The sequence below is a fragment of the Haematobia irritans genome, chromosome 2, assembly GCF_050003625.1.
Source record: "Haematobia irritans isolate KBUSLIRL chromosome 2, ASM5000362v1, whole genome shotgun sequence".
NCBI lineage: Eukaryota > Metazoa > Arthropoda > Insecta > Diptera > Muscidae > Haematobia > Haematobia irritans.
Genome location: NC_134398.1, coordinates 85,113,864 through 85,126,044, shown reverse-complemented (window position 1 = coordinate 85,126,044; position 12,181 = coordinate 85,113,864).

The window sequence follows — 12,181 nt, the reverse complement described above, 5'->3', positions numbered from 1 at the left end:
TTGTTGCGAGAGTCACCGAGATCTGTGAAGAGGAAGCCCTTGATGACTCAATTGAAGCGGCTGATGTGACGGTGGTTGAAAATTTGGATGGTTCTACGGTTCCTCCAGATAAATCTTCACCATTGTAAGGCCGCTTGTGCTGCCTTAAAAGTTCTCCTGATGAAAGGAGACATAGATATAGTTCTTATTCAAGAACCATACATATATAAGAACAAGATCTGTGAATTAAGCACTCCGGGTTTCAAACTTTTGCATAATACCGGTACCGATATAAATCGAGCATGTATAATTGCTAAAAACGAACTAAACTTGTTTCTGCTTCCTTCATTGAGCAATGCAGACACTGTCGTAGCCAGTCTAGAGATATCCACATGCAAATATTGGGTATCTTCGGTCTACATGGGACATGATAGGGAGATGCCACCCTGTGCCGTTAAGACCTTAGTTGAGGAGTCACTAAAAACAAAGACAAAACTCATTATGGGATGCGATGCAAATGCACATCATAGTATTTGGGGAAGTAGTGATACTAATACAAGGGGAGAGTCGCTAATAGAGTTTATTTTGCGTACTAACCTGGTAGTTTGCAATAAGGGAGATGCACCAACCTTCGTCACCAGGAACAGACAAGAGGTTTTGGACGTAACGTTGACCTCTCCGGAACTGAATGATAAGATATCTGAGTGGCAAGTTTTGAGGGAACATAGCTTCTCAGATCATCGCTACATCAGTTTCAGATTGGCTGTTCGTACTTCAAAGACCATATTTCCGCCAAATGTTAGGAAAGCTGATTGGAATAGGTATAGGGAATCGTTCAATTCGATGATACCGGAAATGCCGGAGACAAATATGAGCACTGTGCAAGATATCGAACACGCAGTGGAGCGGATTACTAAGGCCTTCAACATTTCACTGAAAGCTGCTTGCCCTAGAGGAAAGCCAAGGGGAAAAAATCGGCCGCCATGGTGGACTACGGAGTTAAGTAATATGAGGAAATCCTGCAGGAAGCTCTTTAACAAAGCAAAGTCCACAAGAGCTCCGGAGGATTGGGACACTTACAAGATGAATCTGAGAGAATATAAACGAGAACTGAGAAGGTCTCAACAAAACTCTTGGGATGATTACTGTAGCAGTATTGAGAATACGTCAGAGGCTTCCAGACTACGGAAGGTACTAGCATCCACTAACACCGCTCCAGGTTTCATTAAAACATCGGAGGGAAATTGGACAACGTCCAGTGAGGAGACGTTGGAGGTACTTTTGGACACACACTTCCCTGGAAATCAGACGGTTGAACCATGTTCCGGCGGTGTAACAGAGGCTCAGCGATCATTTCCTATCGAGGAAATTGTGTCGGAATCTAGAATACAATGGGCTTTAAATAGCTTTGGACCATTCAAATCCCCCGGACCTGATGGAATTACTCCGGCGGAGTTACAGGCAGTGGCTGAAAGAGTTATCCCCTGGTTGACGTTCATATATAAACGATGTGTAAACTTAGCATATATTCCAGAAAAGTGGAGGGAAACAAAAGTCGTCTTCATACCTAAAGCAGGAAAAGCCTCTCACTCGAGTGCGAAGGATTTCCGACCAATCAGCTTATCCTCATTCCTACTTAAGACCCTGGAGAGGATGATAGACATGTATCTTAGAACTAGCGTGGATTCAAGTTTGCTCTCGAAACGACAGCATGCATACTCGAAGGGCAGGTCTACTGAGACCGCATTGCATGAACTAGTCAGCTTTATTGAAAGCTCACTATCTGTCAAAGAATACACAATCGTGGCGTTTCTAGACATCGAAGGGGCGTTCAATAATGTCCATCCGAGCTCGATATTAAATGGACTGACAACTCTGAATGTTGATCCAGGTATACTTAGGCTGTTAGACGAACTTCTAATAAAGAGACGTATTTCAGCCACACTAGGGCAAGCAAACATACAAAGGTATGTGAACAGAGGCACTCCCCAAGGAGGAGTTCTATCACCTCTTCTTTGGAATGTTGCTATAAACAACCTTCTGGTTTCCCTAGAAAAAGAAAGGATAAAAGTGGTGGCATACGCAGATGATGTGGCGCTAGCAGTCAGGGGAAAATTCCCATCCACAATCAGAGATATTATACAGAGCTCTCCGGATGACTGAGAAATGGGCGAAAGATAATGGTCTTGGTGTAAATCCAGCAAAGACAGAACTAGTCATGTACTGCAAAGATCGTAAAACTCCCACGGTTAGGCCCATTTCCTTAGGGGGTACTGAAATTCCCTTTGGTGAGTGTGCAAAATACCTTGGCGTTATTTTGGACAGGAAGCTGAATTTTAGGCTTAATATTGAAGAGAGGGCGAGAAAAGCCACGGTAGCTTTGTACTCGTGCAAAAAGGCAATAGGGAAAAAGTGGGGACTAAAACCAAAAATTGTGCATTGGCTATACACTGCAGTAGTTAGACCTATAATGCTATATGGTGTTGTAGTCTGGTGGCCGGCACTTCAGAAACCGACTTGTTTAGATAAAGTTCAGCGTATGGCGAGCTTATGTATCTCAGGCGCATTTAGTAAGACAGGAACAGACTCCCTTAATGTCATGCTACATCTATTGCCTTTAGACATTTTGGCCAAACAGTCAGCTGCAGCAACGGCTGTGCGGTTGCGCGAGCTATCGCTGTGGTCGGAAAAAATGTACGGTCATAGTTCGGTCCTCAAAATAATGCCAGATGTGCCTAACGTAGTGGATTATACCCTGGCAAAACCACTTTTCGACAAAAAGTTTGAAACTCTAATTCCCAACAGTGAGGCGTGGTGTACACAGACCCCGGGGAATAAAAGATATATAGATTTCTATACTGATGGCTCCAAATTGGATGGACAAGTGAGTTTCGGAGTATATTTTAAAGGTATGTAACTTCGAATAGCGAAAAGATTACCTAATCACTGTAGTGTTTTTCAGGCTGAAATATTAGCAATAAGAGAGGTGGCGAATTGGCTGAGAAGTAATGTTCCAACAAATATTGGCATTAATATATACTCAGACAGTCAACCTGCAATAAAATCCTTGGACTCTGTGTTCCTCAACTCGAAAACGGCCATCGACTGCCGCAAATCTCTCAATGAGATGGCTGAGCAGTACAATATTCACCTAATATGGGTGCCTGGCCATAGGAACATACCGGGGAACTGCGAAGCGGATGAGTTGGCAAGGCTAGGGACTACCTTACATATTCCAGGGGAACTGGAATTTGTTGGTATGCCCCTAGCTACCTGATAGCTCATGCTGCGTGAGAAGGCTGTTAGGATGGCAAATGTTCGATGGGAGAATTGCAAGGGTTGTAACGACACCAAGCAAATATGGCCCCATTTCAACTTAAACCGCACACTAGATATGCTAATGTTCTCGAGACGTCAGATATCACTCCTGATATCTGCTATAACGGGTCGCTGCCTGATAGGCGATTTTGCAAAAACTATTGGCGCGAAGTATAATGACTATTGTATGAGCTGTCATGATGCGGAGGAAAAAGAATCAATTAAACACCTCTTGTGTGAGTGTCCTGCATTTTGTGTAAAGCGCAAGCAACTTTTAGGAGCATATAGCTTCAGATTACTGGCGGATCTGGAAAACATTAACTTAAGCAGTCTGCTAATGTTTTTGGAACAATCTGGTTGGTTCAACAAAGAAAAATAATCAAGAAGGTTCAGCGGTTAAAACTAGAAGTGCCCATATGTAATAGGTACTTTTAGTTAATGTGGTATCACAATGGACTGAATAGTCTAAGTGAGCCTGAATCTTAATCGGGCTGCCACTTTAACCTAACCTAGTATGTCAAACGAATTTTTAACTACCACTTAAAGGCCGGTATGCACCTCTAGCGAAAAATTTCATTCCCATAAGAAATGCATTGCTATTTATGCTAACGATATTTTCGGTAGCGTTCAATTTCGTAAGCTGGTACGCACCTCTAATGAAAATAACAGGGTTGTCAAAAGCATATTTTGGCAGCAATCATTTAATTTATTACAATCATTGCGTGCGTAAAAGTTTTAAAAGGTCTGTAAATAATAAACAATTTATTTGAGGAATATTTGGAACATATATTAACAATTTTTAAAAGCGATTAGCTGGTTTAAAATTTGTGTACACAGCCCTGTTTTTTTTGTTGTAGACTTAAATAAATTTTTGCTACCGAAAATTTCGCTAGAGGTGCATACCGGCCTTAAGAAAAATTTTAAGGAAATTTCCATCGAATTTTGTAGCCCATGAACTAAACGATTGCTACTTAAAATTTGTAAAATTTTCTTTGGAGAAGTTAGTTTTCGTTGAAGATACGAAAAATTAACTAAAATTCTTGTAATATATTATTGTAAAAATCTTCTTAAATTTACGAGACACTTTTTTTCTGTGTATGTTTTCTTTGTGTGTAGCAAAAACTTGCAACTTAAAACTTATTTCGTTGAGGAAAACGTGGTAGCATTTGCCGTAAACAATGGTTATTTCCCTTTAACGGAAGAGGTTTAACTGCAAAACAAAGTTTGCTAATCTAAATGTTACACCGAAAAAAATGTATATAATTAATGTACTTACACTCTTTCCAAATATTCCTGATACCCGGATAATTTAAACATTTTTTGGGAAACCTATATTAAGAAATTGGTTTCAAATAAACTATTTGTCAGTATAATTTTCAAAAAAGGAGAGAAATTGAGGATTCAAAGTTACAACAAGCCTGTATACAACTAAGAAATTTTTTGTACAAAACAAGTCAATTTTCTATAATCCTCAGTACTTTATTTCAAAAAATTGTTATTATATTACACAAAACTATGGCTTATGATATACAATAAAGGAAATATTTTTATTCGTACGTTGGACGCAGTTACTTGTCGGTAGTTAGTAATTGCTTCTTCAAAAGAGTAATATTCTATGTTATTAGGTCTAAACTAATTAATTTAAATTTCCACGTTTTCTATCCATATGACAGATATATGTTGCATAAATTGGTATATTCATTGAATTGTTGTCCAATTTCATCGATTTGGCTAATGTTTGTTGTGCGGATTTGGCTTATAAGCATCTAAAATTGCAAAGTCATACAAAATATAAGAAAAATATTATCAAATTCTATTGTACATATTGATTTTTAACTTACGTTTTTCAAGAGTATTTCTTAGAATCAATAAAGATATCAGCTTAGTTAGCATTAAACAGTAAGAATATTCCAAAAAATTACCATTAGAAGGCCTGCAAGTGAAAATAATTATTTTTAATAAATTGAAATTTTGGTTTTAATAAAAACGGACGAAATACCGTTTATAGAAAAACTTACCACATTGAAAAATCCATCCAGTACGTTTTTGAAATTATTTTCAGAACATATTTGAAATATAAAATATTATAAAAATAGACATTATTTACATTTGCCAGTATACCATTTTGTATGTAAGGTGGTTATTAAATTCGATTTTAGCCGCTAAAATCTCCATTTCACGACTACTTTACTTTAATAATCCATTTTAAAGAATATAAACTTTATAAATAAACTTGCTTTGAGTATAAACTTTATAATAAACTTGCTAAGGTAAAATATACTCCAAATTTACGAGGAATATATAAAAAATCATATACACCTGTCAAGGATTATATTAACTACTTTTTTTTTATTCTATTTTACCTAAAATTTTTAATGTGAGGAAAACTACTCCAACTTATAATAAAAAGGGGAATAAGCTGTAGGAAGCCATCATACGAATCGGTAGTGTGGTTAAGTTACTTTTTACTACAATCATTTTTTTCATACAAACTTTTTTCTTAGTAAATTGTCCACATTTCGTACTAAGACTTTTATATTGCCTATGTAGTTTTATAATACAATCAACGATGCATTAACTATCTTACTGTGTTAGAAATTTAATTAAGGAAAAATCCTTCCCATTTCGTAGGTAATGAACTAAAAAACATTTACTGAAATTTTATAAGTTTTCCTTTAAGGCCGGTATGCACCTCAGCGAGGAATTTTTTAGATTTGGGAACAAGTAAAAGCCACTGGTAGCTAAATCAGGAGAATAAGGTGGGTGGTCAAGCAACTTGTACTTTAATTCGTTGATTTTAGCCATTGTTAAAACACTCTTGTGCGCTGGTGCGTTGTCTTGATGAAAAATTATTTTTTGGTTTTGTAAGCCAGGACGTTTTTCTCGAATTACATTTAATTGATCCAAAAGGTTGCAATAGTACTCTGAATTTATTGTTTTACCCTTTTGCAGATAGTCAATCAATAAAATACCTTTGAAGTCCCAAAAACCCGGTGCCATAACCTTACCAGCCGATTGAATTGTTTACGCCTTCTTTGGGCCACTTGTTCCAATTTCAGTCCATTGTTTGGATTGTTTTTTTGTCTCTGGTGAATCCATGTCTCATCAACAGTTATGAAACGACGCTTAAAATCCATTTTATTTCGCTTAAAACGATCCAAACAAGCTTGAGAAATGTTCATTCTTATGCGTTTTTGATCGACTGTTAACAAATGCGGCACCCATCTTGCAGAAAGCTTTTTCATCTGTAGTTCTTCATGCAAAATTAAATGGACTGGATCATTTGAGATGCCCATGATATTAGCAATTTCACGCACTTTTATTCGTCGATCATTTAATACCATATCATGCACTTTGGCTACAATTTCTGTTGTTGTTGCTGTTTTTGGACGTCCACTACGTGGTTCATCTTCAATGCTTGTACGACCACGTTTAAATTTAGCAACCCAATTTTTACAGTTGCATATGAAAGAGCACTTTCACCTAACACATTCACCATATCATTATGAATTTCTTATCCCGATAACCCGTTTTTATGTAAATATTTAATTAGAAGTAGTTTACCTACGTATTGTGGTGCTACCGCACAATTTGACGTTAGCCTGAATTTTCCCATATTGTTATATATTCTTTTTTGAAAAGTTCTTGTACAATATTGTTATTTTTCCTTTGTAGTTTTGAGGTTGGATCTTCTCGTACTTGTTATTGTTAATATATTTTCCTGTCTTTTGGTTAAAAAATATTGGTTTTAGTTTGACTAAGTGGAATATGTGGGGGGCACAACGACATCGATAAAGCGTTTGGGGTGCGCAAAAAAAAATTGGTTTGGCAAGGTCTGAGCTAAGCTGATTAATTTATTGTTCTTTGTTTTAATGAATACGTCAACACAACCTCTCAACACCTTAGAGTTATGTTATGAGTTGACGATTTTTTTTAAATGCTCGACACAAGTGTTTTCCTTTAACGTTTTTAAGACGATTTGATGATTTTTCAAAGTGATGTAGTTATATGTTGACGATTTTCAAAAGTTGTAATGTAAACAAGCTTTTTTAATCTCAATAATATGACTATATGTATGTAGCTTGCTCTCAACCGTCTCCAATGTAGAAAGAAATTTCAAAATAATCAATATAAATAAACCGAAAATGCGGAATTCCTTTTAAACATAAACATAGCTACACAGAAAAAACGTGTCTCGTAAATTTAAGAAGATTTTTACAATAATTTATTACAAGAATTTTCCAGAATTTTAGTTCAGCTTTCGTATCTTCAACGAAAATTAACTACTCGAAAGGAAATTTTACAAATTCTAAGTAGCAATCGTTTTGTTCATGGCCTACAAAATACGATGGAAATTTCCTTACAAAATGTCGTAACTGGCAGTTAAAAATTCGTTTGTCATGTTATAAAACTACTTGTGAAATGTAAAGTACTTTCTAAATAATACGTGCAATTTACTATAAGATTTTTTTGTATGAGAAAATATTTTTTTACGAAAAATGAAATTGAAAGTGGATAGCAATTTCTTACTGACAATTCCTATAGTTAATAATTGTTGGTAGAAAATTACCCAATGAAATATTTTTAGTTCACATGTAATTAAATTTATAGACATTTTCGTCAAAAATTATAGATAACATTTCATGAAGTTTTTGCAAATATTAAGTTAAACATTTCATCGTTCATAAACTGGTGTGCCTTTACGAATATTATTCTTAGAGTAAATTGTCAGCAGATGCGATGAACTAATGCATAGTACAGAGATCTTTGTCGGAATAGTGGAATGTGATTAATGTAAAGATGATGTTACTTGAGTTTTGTTGTGTATACATGAGCGTGGGGTTGTTTTTATTTTTGTTCATTTAGTGGTTTCTGTGTGTGTGTGTTTGTTATTCGCGGATGGTTTATTTGGCTGGATGAGGTGTTGTTTTCAATAAAGGCACATGTGTTTTTGTTGTTGTAGGAATGTTTTGGCTTTGCTTGGTTTTGTTTGGCATGCTTCAGTTGTATAGTTGGCGTCGGCGTGGGTTGTTGCATCTTTTAAGCAGGTATGCAACAAGGGAATATAAAGGCATGGAATATTTTGGATTTTTGGTGTTTGTTTACTAAACCTTTTAAATGAAAGTTATTAATATATTATCGGTAGTTTAGAAAAAAATTATTAAGAATATTTAGGAAAATATGTTGAAATTGAAAGTGTATTTAAATTTTTATTATTCAATGTAAAAAATAATATTCAATTCCAGATGAATTTGGAAAATTTTTGTTATATCTCAGCGTTCAGTTTAGTCATAAATTGGTAAGTATTTTTTAATATGGCTTTCTTTTAAAAATGATATTTTTTATGTATATTATTATTAATTATTTTTTTTTTTTTTTTGGATACCAGTTTAATATTTTTCTTTGTTGTAAAAGCAATATTTAATTTCAGAGCAACTCCAGAGGGATTGGAACAAATTTAAAAAATAGAGAATTGGTAAGTTTTCTTTTACAAATTGGCTTTCTTTCAACTAGAATATTTACCTTTTTATCATAAAAATTACAGGTTTTTAATACCTTATTTTAGTATTTCTTTAATCAAATTTTTTGGAAACGAATGTAATATTTTTAATGTAAAAAACAAATATTTAATTTCAGAATAACCCCTTAAAAATTTGGAAACATTTTTAATACTCCTTTGCTTGCACTCAAAAAAAAGTGAACTCTCTATTTCACTAAAGCCAATTTAACTTTAATTTAGTTCATGGAATTATTATGTCTGAAGAAAGTTTCATTTACTCTAATAATTTTTTGCGTATGTTAGTTAAATGGACTAAAAACCGGGAAAAAATTATCCTCAAATTAAGCAAAAAGATTTACTAAATTCGCACTTCCCACAAAATAGTCCATTATTTCTTAAAATTTGTAAATTTTACCAAAAATGTGTTCATCATGAACTTCGTATGTCACTAAAGACATTCTTGCATTTTTGAACTCAAAGTTTTTCCTTCAAACTACAAAATTTTCTTTGACAAATGAAAAAAATTAATTATGTCTAATAAATTTTCTTGCATTTGTCGAAAAATATTTACTTATTTTTGTGATATCGGGGTAATGTCAGCGTTTGTAATACTGTTTAGTTAAAATTTTCTAAAAATATCCAAAATTTTCTAAAATTAACAAAATGTTTTCATCCTGGTGGGTTCACTGTTTTTTCAGTGTGTAATTTAATAGTGAATTGGTAAGGATTCTTTAACTTTCTTTTAACCCTGGACAGCCATTCTTAGTTTTTGTACATTAACGTCATCCTTCGTCATTTTGATATCGATGCTATAATTTTCATCGTGAGCGAAACTTGATTTTATTTTATTTTCTTATTCAATTTGGTTTTAATTAGTATAAAACAAAAATTCATAAAACGGTCGAATTAGTATAACTTAAATTTACCATTTCCTAATAGACTAAAATGCATTTTAAATCGAAAATGAAATTACGTGTCGTCATTTTGACGAATGATGACTGTCTAGGGTTAACCAGAATATTTGGTTTTTTTTATGCATATTATTATTTTTTTCATTAGATTTTTTGGAAACCTATTTAATAATTTTATTTAATGTAAAAAACAAATATTTAATTTCAGAGTAACCCAAATAAATTTGGACTCTCTGTTCCACGAGGTCATAGTTTTTATTCATAAAAAACATTGTATTAAGAATTTTCATCATAAGTTTTTATAATAAAGTATTTTTGCTTAAAGAAAGTTTAATTTTAATGTATAAAAACTTTCATAATAGTAAAACGGTTTGTTGTTCCTTTAATTATTTAATTTCTCTCTACTGTGGAATGATTGATTTAAAAATAGTTTAGTCGTCGACATTTTAAAGAGACTGTTAACCAATTTTTATTACCGGGTTTCCCAAAAAATAAGCAAGTAAACCAAAATAATACTGACTTTTTAACTTTGTAGGGGTATATAAATCTTATGGTGTTGTAAAAATGAACTAAAATACAATGTTATAGATGAACTAAAATTTAAGAGAATTATAAACTAGACAAGTTGAAAAAATCTTAAGGGCTAAATCATGGTCAATATTACTACAGTTTAGTTAATTTTGCAATGGAAAAGGGTTCACTGTTTTTTCAGTGTAGGTATTCTTTTGTCTAAAAACTATTTAAAACTAAATAATTCTGATTTATATGAAGCCAGTTTAGTTAAATTCCTTTTATTCATTTATTCATTACCGATAATAGTAATAATAATAACAAGTATATTCGGCCAGGCCGAAGCTTATGTACCCTCCACCATGGATTGCGTAGAAACTTCTTCTAAACAATGTCATCCACAATCGAATTACTTGGATTGCGGTAACGTTTGCCGATGGCAAGGTATCTTAAAACCTAACACCGTCTTCTAAATTGTAAGTAAGTCCATACGTAGTATATATTAAAAAAAGACCGATAAAATACGTATATAATTCAGTTTGACAAAATTTTCTATAGAAATTAAATTTTAACAAAATTTTCTATAGAAGTAAAATTTTGGTAGATTATTTTTGGCTCGAGTGGCAACCATGATTATGAACCGATATGGAACAATTTTTGTGTGATTGAGGATCGGCTATATATAACTATAGACCGATTTGGACCAATTTTGGTATGGTTGTTAGCGGCCATATACTAACACCACGTTCCAAATTTGAACCGGATCGGATGTTAGAGACCATATACTAACACCATGTTCCAAATTTCAACCGTATCGGATGAAATTTGCTTCTCTTAGAGGATCCGCAAGCCAAATCTGGGGATCGGTTTATATGGAGGCTATATATAATTATGAATCGATGTGGACAAATTTTTGCACGGTTGTTAGAGACCATATACCAACATTATGCACCAAATTTCAGCCGGATCGAATGAAATTTGTTTCTCTTTGAACCTCCGCAAGCCAAACCTGGGGATCGGTTTATATGGGGGCTAAATATTATTATGAACCGATGTGGACCAATTTTTGCATGGTTGTCAGAGACCATATACCACCATCATGCACCAAATTTCAGCCGGATCGGATGAAATTTGCTTCTCTTTGAGGCTCCGCAAGCCAAATCTGGGGATCGGTTTATATGGGGGCTATATATAATTATGGGCCGATGTGGACCAATTTTTTCACGGTTGTTAGAGACCATATACCAACACCATGTACCAAATTTCAGCCGGATCGGATGAAATATGCTTCTCTTTGAGGCTCCGCAAGCCAAATCTGGGGATCGGTTTATATGGGGGCTATATATAATTATGGACCGATGTGGACCAATTTTTGCACGGTTGTTAGAGACCATATACCAACACCATGTACCAAATTTCAGCCGGATCGGATGAAATATGCTTCTCTTAGAGGCTCCGCAAGCCAAATCTGAGGGTCCGTTTATATGGGGGCTATACGTAAAAGTGGACCGATATGGCCCATTTGCAATACCATCCGACCTACATCAATAACAACTACTTGTGCCAAGTTTGAAGTCGATAGCTTGTTTCGTTCGAAAGTTAGAGTGTTACCACAACTCAGAATATATGTACAGTATGTCAAGAAAGTGTTTTGACAATAGGTTAAAAATTATGTTTTGTTTCAAAATTAAATATAATGAAATTTAAAAAAATATTTTATTATGTATTTTGCAAAGTATACATACGTACACAGCATTGCTGCAAAAAATAAAATATTTAATATTTCAATAATTTCTGGAATTTGAAATATTTGGCAATGTCAAAAGACTTTTTTGACATACTGTATATACTTTATGGGGTCTTAGAGCAATATTTCGATGTGCTACAAACGGAATGACAAAGTTAATATACCCCCCATCCTATGGTGGAGGGTATAAAAAATATACATGAGCAAGTAATAAGG